General features: G+C 36.6%; 1 pseudogene; it reads right to left on the bottom strand.

Moving 5' to 3' along the window:
- Nucleotides 1-6,682: 6,682 nt before the first annotated feature.
- LOC123751040 (uncharacterized) lies at nt 6,683-13,784 on the bottom strand (annotated as a pseudogene).
- Between the last annotated feature and the right edge of the window lie 2,640 nt (nt 13,785-16,424).

Raw genomic sequence — 16,424 nt, 5'->3', positions numbered from 1 at the left:
TATTTATATATATATATATATATATATATATATATATATATATATATATATATATATATATATATATATATATATATATATATTTATATATGTCGTACCTAATAGCCAGAACACACTTCTCAGCCTACTATTCAAGGCCCGATTTGCCTAATAAGCCAAGTTTTCATGAATTAATGTTTTTTCATCTACCTAACCTACCTAACCTAACCTAACCTAACTTTTTTTGGCTACCTAACCTAACCTTACCTATAAATATAGGTTAGGTTAGGTTAGGTAGGGTTGGTTAGGTTCGGTCATATATCTACGTTAATTTTAACTCCAATAAAAAAAAATTGACCTCATACATAGAGAAAAGGGTTGCTTTATCATTTCATAAGAAAAAAATTATAGTAAATATATTAATTCAGGAAAACTTGTCTTATTAGGCAAATCGGGCCTTGAATAGTAGGCTGAGAAGTGAATTCTGGCTACTAGGTACGACATATATATATATATATATATATATATATATATATATATATATATATATATATATATATATATATATATATATATATATATATATATATATATATATATATATATATATATATGTCGTACCTAACAGCCAGAACGCACTTCTCAGCCTACTATTCAAGGCCTGATTTGCCTAATAAGCCAAGTTTTCATGAATTAATGTTTTTTCGTCTACCTAACCTACCTAACCTAACCTGACCTAGCTTTTTTTGGCTACCTAACCTAACCTTACCTATAAATATAGGTTAGGTTAGGTTAGGTAGGGTTGGTTAGGTTCGGTCATATATCTACGTTAATTTTAACTCCAATAAAAAAAATTGACCTCATACATAGAGAAAAGGGTTGCTTTATCATTTCATAAGAAAAAAATTATAGTAAATATATTAATTCAGGAAAACTTGGCTTATTAGGCAAATCGGGCCTTGAATAGTAGGCTGAGAAGTGAGTTCTGGCTACTAGGTACGACATATATATATATATATATATATTTATATATATATATATATATTTATATATATATATATATTTATATATATATATATATATATATATATATATATATATATATATTTATATATATATATATTTATATATATATATATATATATATATATATATGTCGTACCTAGTAGCCAGAACTCACTTTTTGGCCTACTATTCAAGGCCCGATTTGCCTTATAAGCCAAGTTTTCCTGAATTAATATATTTTTTCTAATTTTTTTCTTATGAAATGATAAAGCTACCCATTTCATTATGTATGAGGTCAATTTTTTTTATTGGAGTTAAAATTAACGTAGATATATGACCGAACCTAACCAACCCTACCTAACCTAACCTAACCTATATTTATAGGTAAGGTTAGGTTAGGTAGCCAAAAAAAGCTAGGTTAGGTTAGGTTAGGTAGGTTAGGTAGACGAAAAAACATTAATTCATGAAAACTTGGCTTATTAGGCAAATCGGGCCTTGAATAGTAGGCTGAGAAGTGCGTTCTGGCTATTAGGTACGACATATATATATATATATTTATATATATATATATATATATATATATATTTATGTATATATATATATATTTATATATATATATATATATATATATATATATATATATATATATATATATATATATATATATAAATATATATATTTATATATATATTTATATATATATATATATATAAATATATATATATATATATATATATATATTTATATATATATTTATATAATATATATATATATATATATATATAAATATATATATATATATATATATATATATATATATATATATATATATATATATATATATATATATATATATATATATATGTCGTACCTAGTAGCCAGAACGCACTTCTCTGCCTACTATGCAAGGCCCGATTTGCCTAATAAGCCAAGTTTTCATGAATTAATTGTTTTTCGGCTACCTAATCAACCTAACCTAACCTAACCTAACTTTTTCGGCTACCTAACCTAACCTAACCTATAAAGATAGGTTAGGTTAGGTTAGGTATGGTTGGTTAGGTTCGGTCATATATCTACGTTAATTTTAACTTCAATAAAAAAAAATTGACCTCATACATAATCAAATGGGTAGCTTTATCATTTCATAAGAAAAAAATTAGAGAAAATATATTAATTCAGGAAAACTTGACTTATTAGGCAAATCGGGCCTTGCATAGTAGGCTGACAAGTGCATTCTGGCTACTAGGTACGACATATATATTTATATATATATATATATATATATATATATATATATGTCGTACCTAGTAGCCAGAACTCACTTCTCAGCCTACTATTCAAGGCCCGATTTGCCTAATAAGCCAAGTTTTCATGAATTAATGTTTTTTCGTCTACCTAACCTACCTAACCTAACCTAACCTAGCTTTTTTTGGCTACCTAACCTAACCTTACCTATATATATAGGTTAGGTTAGGTTAGGTAGGGTTGGTTAGGTTCAGTCATATATATACGTTAATTTTAACTCCAATAAAAAAAAATTGACCTCATACATAGAGAAAAGGGTTGCTTTATCATTTCATAAGAAAAAAATTATAGTAAATATAATAATTCAGGAAAACTTGGCTTATTAGGCAAATCGGGCCTTGAATAGTAGGCTGAGAAGTGAGTTCTGGCTACTAGGTACGACATATATATATATATATATATATATATATATATATATATATATGTCGTACCTAGTAGCCAGAACTCACTTTTCAGCCTACAATGCAAGGCCCGATTTGCCTAATAAGCCAAGTTTTCATGAATTAATATATTTTCTCAAATTTTTTTCTTATGAAATGATAAAGCAACCCATATCATTATGTAAGAGGTCAATTTTTTTTTATTGGAGTTAAAATTAACGTAGATATATGACCGAACCTAACCAACCCTACCTAACCTAGCCTAACCTATCTTTATAGGTTAGGTTTGGTTAGGTAGCCGAAAAAGTTAGGTTAGGTTAGGTTAGGTAGGTTAGGTAGTCGAAAAGCAATTAATTCATGAAAACTTGGCTTATTAGGCAAATCGGGCCTTGCCTAGTAGGCTCAGAAGTGAGTTCTGGCTACTAGGTACGACATATATATATATATATATATATATATATATATATATATGTCGTACCTAATAGCCAGAACGCACTTCTCAGCCTACTATTCAAGGCCCGATTTGCCTAATAAGCCAAGTTTTCATGAATTAATGTTTTTTCGTCTACCTAACCTACCTAACCTAACCTAACCTAGCTTTTTTTGGCTACCTAACCTAACCTTACCTATAAATATAGGTTAGGGTAGGTTAGGTAGGGTTGGTTAGGTTCGGTCATATATCTACGTTAATTTTAACTCCAATAAAAAAAAATTTACCTCATACATAATGAAATGGGTAGCTTTATCATTTCATAAGAAAAAAATTATAGTAAATATATTAATTCAGGAAAACTTGGCTTACTAGGCAAATCGGGCCTTGAATAGTAGGCTGAGAAGTGAGTTCTGGCTACTAGGTACGACATATATATATATATATATATATATATATATATATATATATATATATATATATATATTTATATATATATATATTTATATATATATATATATATATATATTTATATATATATATATATATATATATATATATATATATGTCGTACCTAGTAGCCAGAACTCACTTCTCAGCCTACTATTCAAGGCCCGATTTGCCTAATAAGCCAAGTTTTCATGAATTAATATATTTACTATAATTTTTTTCTTATGAAATGATAAAGCAACCCTTTTCTCTATGTGTGAGGTCAATTTTTTTTTATTGGAGTTAAAATTAACGTAGATATATGACCGAACCTAACCAGCCCTACCTAACCTAACCTAACCTATATTTATAGGTAAGGTTAGGTTAGGTAGCCAAAAAAAGCTAGGTTAGGTTAGGTTAGGTAGGTTAGGTAGACGAAAACACATTAATTCATGAAAACTTGGCTTATTAGGCAAATCGGGCCTTGAATAGTAGGCTGAGAAGTGCGTTCTGGCTATTAGGTACGACATATATATATATATATATTTATATATATATATATATATATATATATTTATATATATATATATATATATATATTTATATATATATATATATATTTATATATATATATATTTATATATATATATATTTATATATATATATATATATATATATATATATATATATATATATTTATATATATACATATATTTATATATATATATATTTATATATATATATATATATATGTCGTACCTAGTAGCCAGAACGCACTTCTCAGCCTACTATGCAAGGCCTGATTTGCCTAATAAGCCAAGTTTTCATGAAGTAATTATTTTTCGGCAACCTAACCTACCTAACCTAACCGAACCTAACTTTTTCTGCTACCTAACCTAACCTAACCTATAACGATAGGTTAGGTTAGGTTAGGTAGGGTTGGTTAGGTGCGGTCATATATCTACGTTAATTTTAACTCCAATAAAAAAAATTGACCTCACACATAATGAAATGGGTAGCTTTATCATTTCATAAAAAAAAAATTAGAGAAAATATATTAATTCAGGAAAACTTGGCTTATTAGGCAAATCGGGCCTTGAATAGTAGGCCGAGAAGTGCGTTCTGGCTACTAGGTACGACATATATATATATATATATATATATATATATATATATATATATATATATATATATATATATATATATATATATATATATATATATTTATATATATATACATATATATATATTTATATATATATATATAAACGGGCGCGTTTCGTAAAACTTATTACATTTTCAAAGACTTCACAAATACACAACTGATTAGAACTTACGTATCTCTGAGTTTATATCTACATTTGAGTGAGGTGGGAAGGGTGATGTGGCATTAGAACAAGATGGGATATTAATAGGGTATTAAAAGTATCAACACAAGACAGAACAGAAACAATGGGTATTGAATAGAAGTGTTTGTAGAAAGCCTATTGGTCCATATTTCTTGATGCTTCTATATTGGAGTGGAGTCTTGAGGTGGGTAGAATATAGTTGTGCAATAATTGGCTGTTGATTGCTGGTGTTGACTTCTTGATGTGTAGTGCCTCGCAAACGTCAAGCCGCCTGCTATCGCTGTATCTATCGATGATTTCTGTGTTGTTTACTAGGATTTCTCTGGCGATGGTTTGGTTATGGGAAGAGATTATATGTTCCTTAATGGAGCCCTGTTGCTTATGCATCGTTAAACGCCTAGAAAGAGATGTTGTTGTCTTGCCTATATACTGGGTTTTTTGGAGCTTGGGACCCATAGCCTCGGAGGAAACCACGCATAACTCATTAGAGGGAATGTTTAGATCCCCTCCAATACAGTTTCTGTGTGCTTTTCTCCTACCACCCCCTTCCTTGAATATTTTTGTGCTTTATTATGCATTTGATGGTTACAAGATATACATGGGTTGATACAAAAATAATAATGCAAAAAGGTGCTTAAAGGTTATGGATCTCTTGAAGAACACAACAATGGGAAACATTGATGAATGTCACAGACGGGTTCGATCATTGTTGCAAGTCAAACACTTCTTCGAATTCCTCTGAAGTTGGACTAGTGCCCAAGACGCAACAGGCATTTCCCCTCTGAATCGCAACACTGAGGCGCTGGAACAAGAAACTTTTTGCTCTCTGGTCTTTTGTAGCGCTGATCAATTTGTCCCCCAATTCCTTCAGGAACTTCAATGCACATTTTCCCCACGAACCGAGGGTCTCCGAGCCGATCGGAACAAAGCTGTAGCAGTGTGCTAGACCTCTATATTTAATAATTTTCTTCGATTCCCTGAAAGAAGCAGCACCACCGCTTTCACGTGTGCTGTAGTGGAGGTAGGTACTGGCCAGTGTGGCAGCGCACGTGTAGTCCCATACCACTTGCTTACCATCCTTCCAAGGTAGCAAGGTGACCCCATCAGGGCGCTTCTGAGGGTCGTTAGGTCTGGATAAGTGTGGTTCTCTTTGTGCCGGGCAGTGGGCTGTGGCGAGGCTCCTCTTGATGATGTCGTTGACTTCTTCATGTCTTGCAATTTTACTCTGTGATTTACGACATACCAGACCATGACGACCATATTGGTCTGCCATCGCAGTTCCGCACCTATGTTCGGTGAGGATGGGGGCGGCAAGGCGAAGGGCAACTCCAATGCGGAGAGCGTCATGACTGAGGCGAGTTCCCAGGGCTGCATTGGGCACAGCAAATAAGAAATCCCCGGCGTGGGGTGCTGTTACCGCTAGGAGGCGGGCTTTGTTTTCAGCATCAGCGTTGTCAATCATTGCTGTGACAGTCTTTTCCATTATGGGGCTATCCCAGTGGGCCTGCTTGTGGTCTTTTGGGACTTGTGGTCGGGGTTGAGGGTGTGCAATGGTGTCCCATTGTCTATCTGCTTCGATGAACGTTTGATCATGAGTTCCCGCTGTCTCTCTCATACGCTCTGGTAGGATCTGCCCTACCAATTCGTTGGCTGCTGTACATGAGGATAAGAATGCTGGAAGTGCTACCTCAGTTGCCTTTCGTATGCCTATCCCTCCAAATCTCACTGGTAGTGTTGCTTGGTCCCACTGACTGTCATCTAAATCTAGGTTGAGCGCCTTCCTGAATATTGACCTGAGGAGCTCATCATATTGATTTAGAAGTGGGTTGCCAAAAGTTGGTGAACACCTTAATATGAATTTCATCTGTGTCCTCGCCTTCAACTTCACATCTTTCGCAAGATGTTGCAAGTGACAGCTCCTCTATAAACTGGCACATGTTGATCAGCTGACATAAAACCTTAACATTCACCTCATTAGTAAGGTGAAACTGTAATATTCTCAGAGATGATCCAGTTGCTTGCAATGATGGTATGTATAAACTTAGTAAGTCATCATTACTCATGTATACATCAACACAGATAGTTAAGTACTTGCAATTAATTGTACAAAGAAGCTCTTTAGCAGTTTCACTGGTTGATTTAATCTTCCAAGAACCTTTCAGTAAATGCAAACCAACATGCTCCAACTTTCTATATTTAGTAAAAATATCACGTAATTTTAATGCCAGGCAAAATGATGAAAAGCTCATCTCTCTTAGGTTATAATTGGGTGTTTTTTTTCGTAAAGACTTGGGACCCCTACCTAAAGTTGATGGAGTTACAGGTGGAAAATCAAAAGAATATTTGCTCAAGACCCAATTTTCTGAATTACATGTGATACATCTTATATCTGGGTATGCATATAGAAGGTGATGCAAGAACTCCCGCACATCTCGGTGGCTTCCAACATCAACATATTTTAGTTTCGGGAAAGAGATTCTCATATCCTCATCATTCTGGATTTTATGATTCACAGAATTTTTGTCTAGACCATCAAAAAAGTATAAATTATCCTCAAGACCCTCCCCACCTACAATGACAATTTCAACAGTAGATATTTCCTCATATATTTCATATTCTCTGACAACAACAATAACTGTCTCAATGCTAGGAACAGTGTGACCTATTTCTCTCAAAATTTCCCCCTTAGCAAATTCTATTCTCAGATAAATCCATTTAATCAAGGGAGAATTTTTACAAATAGTAACAACAACAGATGGGCAGTCAAACTGTAAATTAGCAGTGTCTAGCTTCTCAATTCCGAAAGGTTGAAGCTTCAAAAGAAAGTTTTTCAAGGTAGCACTGCAGGGATATGGGACAGTCCTCACACTCTGAAAAAACATAATAAAATGTTAAGATATTTAGTATAAATGATTATGTGTGTGTAAACATGAGCACATATGTATTATGAAAGGAAACACCAATGCTGGCACTTTCAGCATTTCTGCTTGAAAGGACATTTTTTGGTGCCTGATAATGAAGTGAGAACGTTGGAGACCAGGATGAGAAAAGGGATGATGATCAACTACATGTTAATTGAAGTAACCAATCAACAAGTAATCCAAAGTCACATCATCATTGAGAGCCACTCTTTAACCTATGAGTCCTGATTATGCCTCAGGATCTTGTGGTGAATGGGTGCCCACGGCCGATGTTCCCGAATTTCGCATAATTCATCAGTTGCAGGTCAGGTCAAGTCAAGGCCTTGTTGAGCACTGCAGGCTACAGGACATTGCAAGGAGCAGCCTATCTAACCTCAGAATGTTACTCAACGATCTCTCAAGAAAGTTGCAAAGTTGAGCGCATCGTGGAAGCAAGGTCAAGGACTTAGTGTGTAAAGCATCCGTCCTGCTGAGCATAAACTGAATGGAAGGTCATTGTTTGGCTCCTCCTCAAATGAATTGAAGGGGGTTGCATGTTTCCTAAAGACAGTCCCAACCAAGGACTGGTATGTGCTGAGTCAAGCAGTGCAGTGAGTCAACATATGCAAAAGCAACCTGCTACTGTGATTACCCAGTGACAGTGTAAGAATAGTAGTACAGTGTAAGAGCCTGCTATGCTGGTAGACATTTTGTGTGAGCAGTGAGGTCCTAACAATTATTTTCCAGTGATTATTTGCAATTTTATAATGGTCAGTACAGTGGTCTGAGTGTGAGCAGAGACAGTTCCAGTAAAGTATCTATGCATTTATTTTGACTGACTACTGACTGCATGTATAATAGTGCATTATTATTCATGTGTAGTTAATTACGAGCTTGATTTACAGTTCTCGTACAGTAAGAATTCTCGTTTGTGAAAGTGTACAAAAGTGGGAACATTTGGAGTTAGCTAGAGCAGTAAAGACTCTTAATCTGAAAAGCATGTGCGGTGTTAGGAGAATATATAGAGCAAGGAATTAAACGGTCATGAACAGATATGAAGTGCAAAACTCAATAAATCAAAAGACTGAACACATTAAAACAGTTTAGTAATATTCAATGAATGTATAATGGTTGATTGTTAAATAATAATAATTAATTTATTCAATTAGGGACAGGAAGCCTATGTATATATACTTTAGACTTGTTTTGTGGTCTTCCCAAGGTCAAACTACTGGCCTTCTCTAGGTTGGAATCCCACAACAGTTGCCTAACTCCTGGGGAACTATTTACTGCTAGGTGAACAGAGGCATTAGGTTAAAAGAAACATGCCTAACCATTTCTGTCCTGCCTGGGAATCGAATCTGGGATCCTCGATTTTGAGATGAGAATGAAGCCAACTAAGAATAACGTGGGCAAACATAGTGTACGTGGAAGCAACGATTGAGTGTGAACAATTGCAAAGGACAAGGCTGAGTGGAAGTGGTTTGTAAAAAATAATGAATGAATGTATCTTATTGTTTATATAGTAAAAAAATGAATACAAAAATTCACAAGCAGCACTATAAACCTTCAGATTGATTGCTTCTGCCCCTATACATTTTGTACACATTTTTTTTTTTTTTTTTGGGCAAGGGGGGGGGGGGAATTTGTATTAAAGAAAAATTTAAAGGAATATTGTTCTTTCTTCCTTGTTGTATCATACAGGAGGACAAACACATTTGCCACACAACATTCAGTTCCCCAATAGGTAAGCTGTATAATTCTGATTTTGTCCGAATCAAGAGACGGTCAAACTCGGTCACAACTTTAATCACATTACCTGAAGATTCAAGTAATCAAGGTTCAAATCAATGAGTGGTCAGCAGCCCCTAAGATAATATCATGGAGGATATTACTTTACCAAACATTTATTCTATAGTATACTGGATTGCACAGACACAAACTAAGTAAAGGCATAAATGGACAAGGTTTTGGGAGTTCTTCTACTCCCGGAGCCCGGCCTGAGACCAGGCTTGACATACTGTACTTAAAAATACTTATGAACCATTTAAATTTTTAGGTGAATAATATTAGGTCAAGCCAGCTATTGTGTTCCTGGAGGTGATTCAATCCAAAGGCATGTAGATCACTGAGCTCACCTTGCCAAATCCAGCCTTTGTGGAGAACATCAATTCAAGAGTCATCAAAAGGACAGGGCACTGGCACTTAAAGCCGAGAGATTCTAGCAGCTCTGAGCACGCTACTCGCAGCTGCTTGCGGAGTTTGGAGTCTTGTTTACCAAACCATCCTTCATCATCCCACCACTGCTTAACTTTCACCATATGTTGCTGTGAAAAAAATATAAAGTACCGTAATATTTTATTCCAGCTGATCAGGTAAAGTAATCCCATCCTCTATACCACATATATCTTACTATACAAGTAGTATTATGAATATTTAATACAAAAACTACAATTTTTCTCAAAACCAAAGGAATTAAAAGCTAATACAGTGCTTATATCAGCTAAAAAAATTAAATGTTTATAATGTAAATAAAATACACAGCACTATAAAACTACGGAACATAGTTGAATAAAACACACTTTTCTTAGCCAATCTCTCACTTGCTCCCCAAGACAGTGCCTGAGTCCAATTAAAGTACTGTACTGTACTAGTTGCACACCCGGCTCCAGTCAATATTTACCCCACTGTTGCAAGTAGCTTGGTAAATGCTCTCACCATAAAGTGGAGGAGACCACTTGCTCTAAGATAAAAGAACATAAACAATCTACACACTGTAATCCATATAAGCCAGAATATCTGCTATGGACATAAAGGAAAAGGCAGCCCACAAACCTGTGGACAACATGAGCTCACAGAGAAACAACAGGCTCATGAAACTGAACCACCCAAAGAGTCACCTCAGAGACAACCAAGCCCAGGAACAAGGAAAAACAGACACAGGATTAATGAACAAAGTGGCTATCTGAGCCCTTTGAGTGGCATGCAGGTAGTGCCACACCACTGCCACAGAACAAAAGCATGAAGAAACCTGAGAACTCTCTAAATGGCAAAGACAAGACATGCACTTTGAAAGCCAACAGGACCCTCCATCACGGCTACAGGAAAAGAGAGACAAAAATATTCAGTATCAGTTTATGTCCAATAATTAACTAAGGAAAAAATCACACCTGAAGTCAAAAATACAGAAAGGAAAATTAAAAAAAAGCATGCCAAACCACCTGGTACAGCCAAAAACATGACAATTGAAAACTCGGTAAGTGTACACCATACAGTTGGAAGCATACTCGACATAAGTCTATACGCAAAGTTTGACAGATAACTTCGAACCAATGAGGAACCTTTCTTGACTGAATTGCTGAAAATAGATGGAGCCTCGGAAATATATGCACAGGTTCAAAGCCCGAGTCCAGAGGCTCACAAACCAAGCCAGAGTCAGCCGCCAATGAGTCTGAAGGATCACCCTAATGATGTAAGTCTGAAAATAATATGGAAAATTTGAACTAGAGGGAAACATACTGGAAATCCCAATGTCTCCAGGATAACAAAAAAACATGTACTGCAAATCCCTTGCAATCTGAGAACTGGTCATCACCAGAAGCTTTCAGTTCCACACATAAGGCAGCCATGGGACAGTGTATGTCTTTTTGGGGGGTTCCCAAGGCTGCTCTGGGGGTGTGTTTAACTGAGGCTAACTTTTCATCACATTATGGCTCTGTGTAATCAAACTGCATCAGTCATAGGTGTATTCTTGTGTTCACAGCCTTCAGCAGTTTGCTGCTGGATATTCTTCTCGATGATGGCCTGTTCTGACATCCTTGGTTTATGCTCTTTTTAGGTTCAATTGCACCTTTGATGTCTATATTCTTCAAAATAATACCCACCAATACTACCAGTAACTTCAACACTACAAATACTGCAACAGCTCTCCTTCAGGTAAACTTCTTCCCTGGTGACAAAGCTCTATGGAGAGGGGGGGGGGGGTGTCCTGTCTACTTCCTGTTCTGTGGCATCAGGAACACCACTCTGCACAATAGAACAGATTTCTTTTCTAGTTTTCATAATTTTAACACTTTCGCTCGGTAAAGACGCAGGATGGTGTAAAAAATTTAGTAGACATATGTTCGGTAACGACGCAGTATGATGTCAAAAATGTAAAAATTTGGCCTGCTTTCAGCTTTACTGTGGGAGGGGCGCAACACGGTTTTGGACATTATATGCATATACTCCTGTAGGAAATTTCATTGTGAATACATTGATACCAAAATGAAAGACCTAGGATCAGAACTGAGGTAACAAATATGAAAATTGTATACACATTTTATTGCTCTTTATTAGCGCTCATGGGGGTAACGCTCCGTCACTTTCTCTGTTTGCTGTTGGTGGTACGCCGGGCTTTGGGACTTTATATTTGGATATACTCCTGTAGAGAATTCTATTGCGAAGACAATGATACCAAAATATAAGACCTAGAACGAGAATTGAGGTGACCAAAGTGAAAAGAGTGTACACTTTATTGCTCTTGCATGCTCCATGATAAACACGTCTCACTTTCTCTGTTGCGGATGGTACTCTGGGCTTTTGGGCTTTATATGCATTTAGTCCTGTAGAGAATTCTATTGCAAACACATTGATATCAAATTGAAAAACCTAGGACGATAATTGAGATGACAAAGTTGAAAAGAGTATTCACTTTTCAGTATTACCACGCTCTCTAATGCCAGGCACGCCTTGGGGTGGCGCAGTGTTCTCCTGCGGGTAACCTTGGCCCACTTTCATCTTGTCGGCGGGTGAAGCGCCCCGCAGTTTTTGACATTATTTGCCTATACTCCTGTAAGGAATTCTATTGTGAACACATTGATACCAAAATGAAAGACCTAGGACGAGAACTGAAGTGACCAAAGTGAAAAGTGTACACATTTTATTGCTCTTGCTCACTTCCGGGTAACTCGCTCTCACTTTCTTTGTTTGCTGTGGGTGGTAAGCCATGCTTTTGGAGTTCATATGCATTTAGTCCTGTAGAGAATTCTATTGCGAACACATTGATACCAAATTGAAAAACCTAGGATGAGAATTGAGGTGACAAACTTGAAAAGAATTTACACTTTTCTGTATTATCGCGCGCTCCCGTGGAATGCCCGGACCCACTTGGGGTAGCGCGGCACTCACTCGCTCAGAACAATAAAGTGTTAAGTTGCTTCTAAACAACTCTTGCCTTAGGCTAGTTAAGACCTGACTACAATAGCTCAGAAATCAAGATTTGAATAAACACAAATAGTCATTTTCTAAACACAATTTAGATCCTCCTGTGCTTGTTTTTTTTTCTTTTCAGTCAATGTGACAGGGCTCCTGGCTGGAAACTTGGTGTTGGTGAGGGTGCTGCCATTTGGCAGTGATCAGGGGAAGTAGCCAGTTGTGAAATTAGTGACTTAAAAAAAAAGACCTGTGTGAGTTTATGAACATACTTTCTATAGTTGCTCCAATCAGGATGTTTGAAAAGATCTTGGTTATCTAGTTAAACAACACTGCTGTTAGGAGTATGTAACTGTCAACCTCAAATATTAACTTTCCTATTCATTCATAAGCCTGACAATTTTTTCTAGTTTATAATGTTTACAAATACACACACTATAAAGCAGACCTACCACTAACAGTTCTTTTGAATCTAACAGATGTTCATTACATTCTCCTGTATGTGCTAAGATAACATCATCTATGGTATCGTCACATATATCAGTTGCAGCAGTTGCATCTCCAGACTCTACAGAGCGTGGCTCTTCACTGTGGTGGCAACTCGCTTCACTCTCGCCAGGTTCAGATGGGAATCTTTGGGAGCCAAATGCAGGCGATCAAACATATTCAGGAAAGGCAAGTATTTCTTTAATCCCATAGGGACAACATTTTGGAGAAGCAAGTGAGCCAGCCGGATGATTACGATGGCATGGAGTGTCTTTGGAGTGTTGCTGGGACATGTCAGACAGGACTCCCTCATAATGGGGACACCACCACTTCCTGGTCGTGGTGCCAGGCACAGGAATGACTGTCCCTCAGTCAAGTCAGTCTTGCTGTCATTAACACTTCATGATGCAACTCAGAACTGTAAATACATAATAAGATAAATATAAAATAATGTGAATGAGAGCTTATATGTACAATATATTCAGTCACCCAAAATTATTAACAGTGTGTGTCAACTTATTAACTGTGTTCAATTAGGTAAAATGTTTTTGATACAATGATAAAACATATTACACTTAAAGATTATGTTATAACATTTAAGTTCTTGCTTTATCTGTTTCCACATGAGTAAAAGAATACTGATAAATATTAGAATCATGAGCAATCTGTCAGTCAGAATGGGTACATCTACAAGCTCTCAAGCTATAAGACTGATTGAGGCCAGACAACCTTGGCACCATATTGCATAGCAACTCTATGTTTGATAGAGGACTATATAAGGCATTTAATTTGAGGGAATGAGGATTTAGGCAGATCTGATATAAGATTTAATTGGATTGCTCTTGAGCCATGTCATAGCTAGTAATGATTACTATGGAATGTCACATGTCTTGCAATCTGATGACTATAATTAAGTTCTGTGGCAGGGAAGGTATTATTCCTGCTACCACTAGCTCTTCTACTAGGGTTTCAATCTGCCAACGTTCGGAGACCAGCCAAGTCCAAATATAGACAGCTTTTCCCCTATTTCTTTCTGCTTTGTGTGTTTCTTAGGTGATTTGGAGTTAATTTTTGTCACTGAGACCGACAATATACCACTGTCAGTGCCAACCTCCAGATACATCAAGTGCCAACCTCCGGATACATCATATTACCAAACACCTAGAATTATCCTTCCTAGACATCTATCGATCTATCAGCTTAAATTTGGAGGAGCTTACAACTGTTTGAAAGGAATAAAAACCAAAATTAATAATTTTAATTTTTTATTTTGACACCATATTATTTTCCTTGTAATTCTTGTAAGGCCTATGGACCTGGATGACAAAATACTGGCCTCAAATATTTTCCAAAAATGTTCATTTGTAGGTATCTACCATATTATATCTTTGGCAGTCTAGTCTCTCTGAGCATTCCCAACTGTAAGCATTCTCTGCTCCCTGGGCCTCTCACAGGCTGCTCAGCAATGGGAAAAATTCTTAAAATCATTTTACTTTTTCTAAGTTATTTGTTGGATTATAACCATAAATTTAGTGTCAAAATGTTTGCAAATTAATTTTCTAGCAAATAGAGGAAAGAAACACATCTGTATTTATGCACGAAGATAAGTTCCAGCTCATGCGCTATGGAAAAAAATAAAATATAAAAACGGAAACCACGTACAAAACTCAGGCAAATCATAACATAGAACGAAAAGGCAATGTAAAGGATCTGGGTGTACTCATGTCGGAAGACCTTACCTTTAAAGAACACAATAAAGTAGCCGTCACAACTGCAAGAAAAATGACAGGTTGGATAACAAGAACTTTTCACACTAGAGATGCTATACCGATGATGATACTTTTCAAAACGCTTGTGCTCTCTAGAATGGAGTACTGCGGCACAATGACAGCACCTTTCAAAGCTGGAGAAATTACTGACCTGGAGAGCGTGCAGAGATCCTTTACTGCTAGAATCCACTCAGTAAAACATCTAAACTATTGGGACCGACTAAAGAGCCTAAAACTGTACTCCCTTGAGCGCAGGTGGGAGAGGTTTTTTATCTTGAGATTATCTTGAGATGTTTTCGGGGCTTTAGTGTCCCCGCGGCCCGGTCCTCGACCAGGCCTCCACCCCCAGGAAGCAGCCCGTGACAGCTGACTAACTCCCAGGTACCTATTTACTGCTAGGTAACAGGGGCATTCAGGGTGAAAGAAACTTTGCCCATTTGTTTCTGCCTCGTGCGGGAATCGAACCCGCGCCACAGAATTACAAGTCCTGCGCGCTATCCACCAGGCTACGAGGCCGAGGTACATAATAATTTACCCGTGGAAAATATTAGAGGGGCTGGTCCCAAACCTGCACACAGAAATAACATCACATGAGACCTGAAGACATGGCAGGATGTGCAGAATACCCCCGTTGAAAAACAGAGGTGCAACTGGTACTCTGAGAGAGAACTCTATAAACATCAGAGGTCCGAGACTGTTCAACACGCTTCCACTACACATAAGGGGCATAACTGGCCGACCCCTCACAGTGTTCAAGAGAGAACTGGATAAGCACCTCCAAAGGATACCTGATCAACCAGGCTGTGACTCGTACGTCAGGCTGCGAGCAGCCGCGTCCAACAGCCTGGTTGATCAGTCCGGCAACCAGGAGGCCTGGTCGACGACCGGGCCGCGGGGACGCTAAGCCCTGGAAGCACCTCAAGGTAACCTCAAGGTAGGTATGCATGCAAAAGACTATGCATGACTAATGAAAATACAAATGTTCATGAATAGCAATCGAACAAACTGTTCTAGTGCCATTGTAATGTTTACTATCGGAGTATGGATGATACATTTTAGTGACATTGGAATGCAAAGGTTTTAATTGATGTACTTGTGGTATATGTATGCAGATGTTCTAACAATGGAGGTTTTTAAACTGTTTTTAAACAGTGCCTACAAGTTTAACACAGTGGTATTATTTAAGTTATAGAAAATCT

Source organism: Procambarus clarkii, chromosome 11 (assembly GCF_040958095.1).
Source record: "Procambarus clarkii isolate CNS0578487 chromosome 11, FALCON_Pclarkii_2.0, whole genome shotgun sequence".
Lineage (NCBI taxonomy): Eukaryota > Metazoa > Arthropoda > Malacostraca > Decapoda > Cambaridae > Procambarus > Procambarus clarkii.
This window is presented reverse-complemented; position numbering and strand designations above follow the sequence as displayed.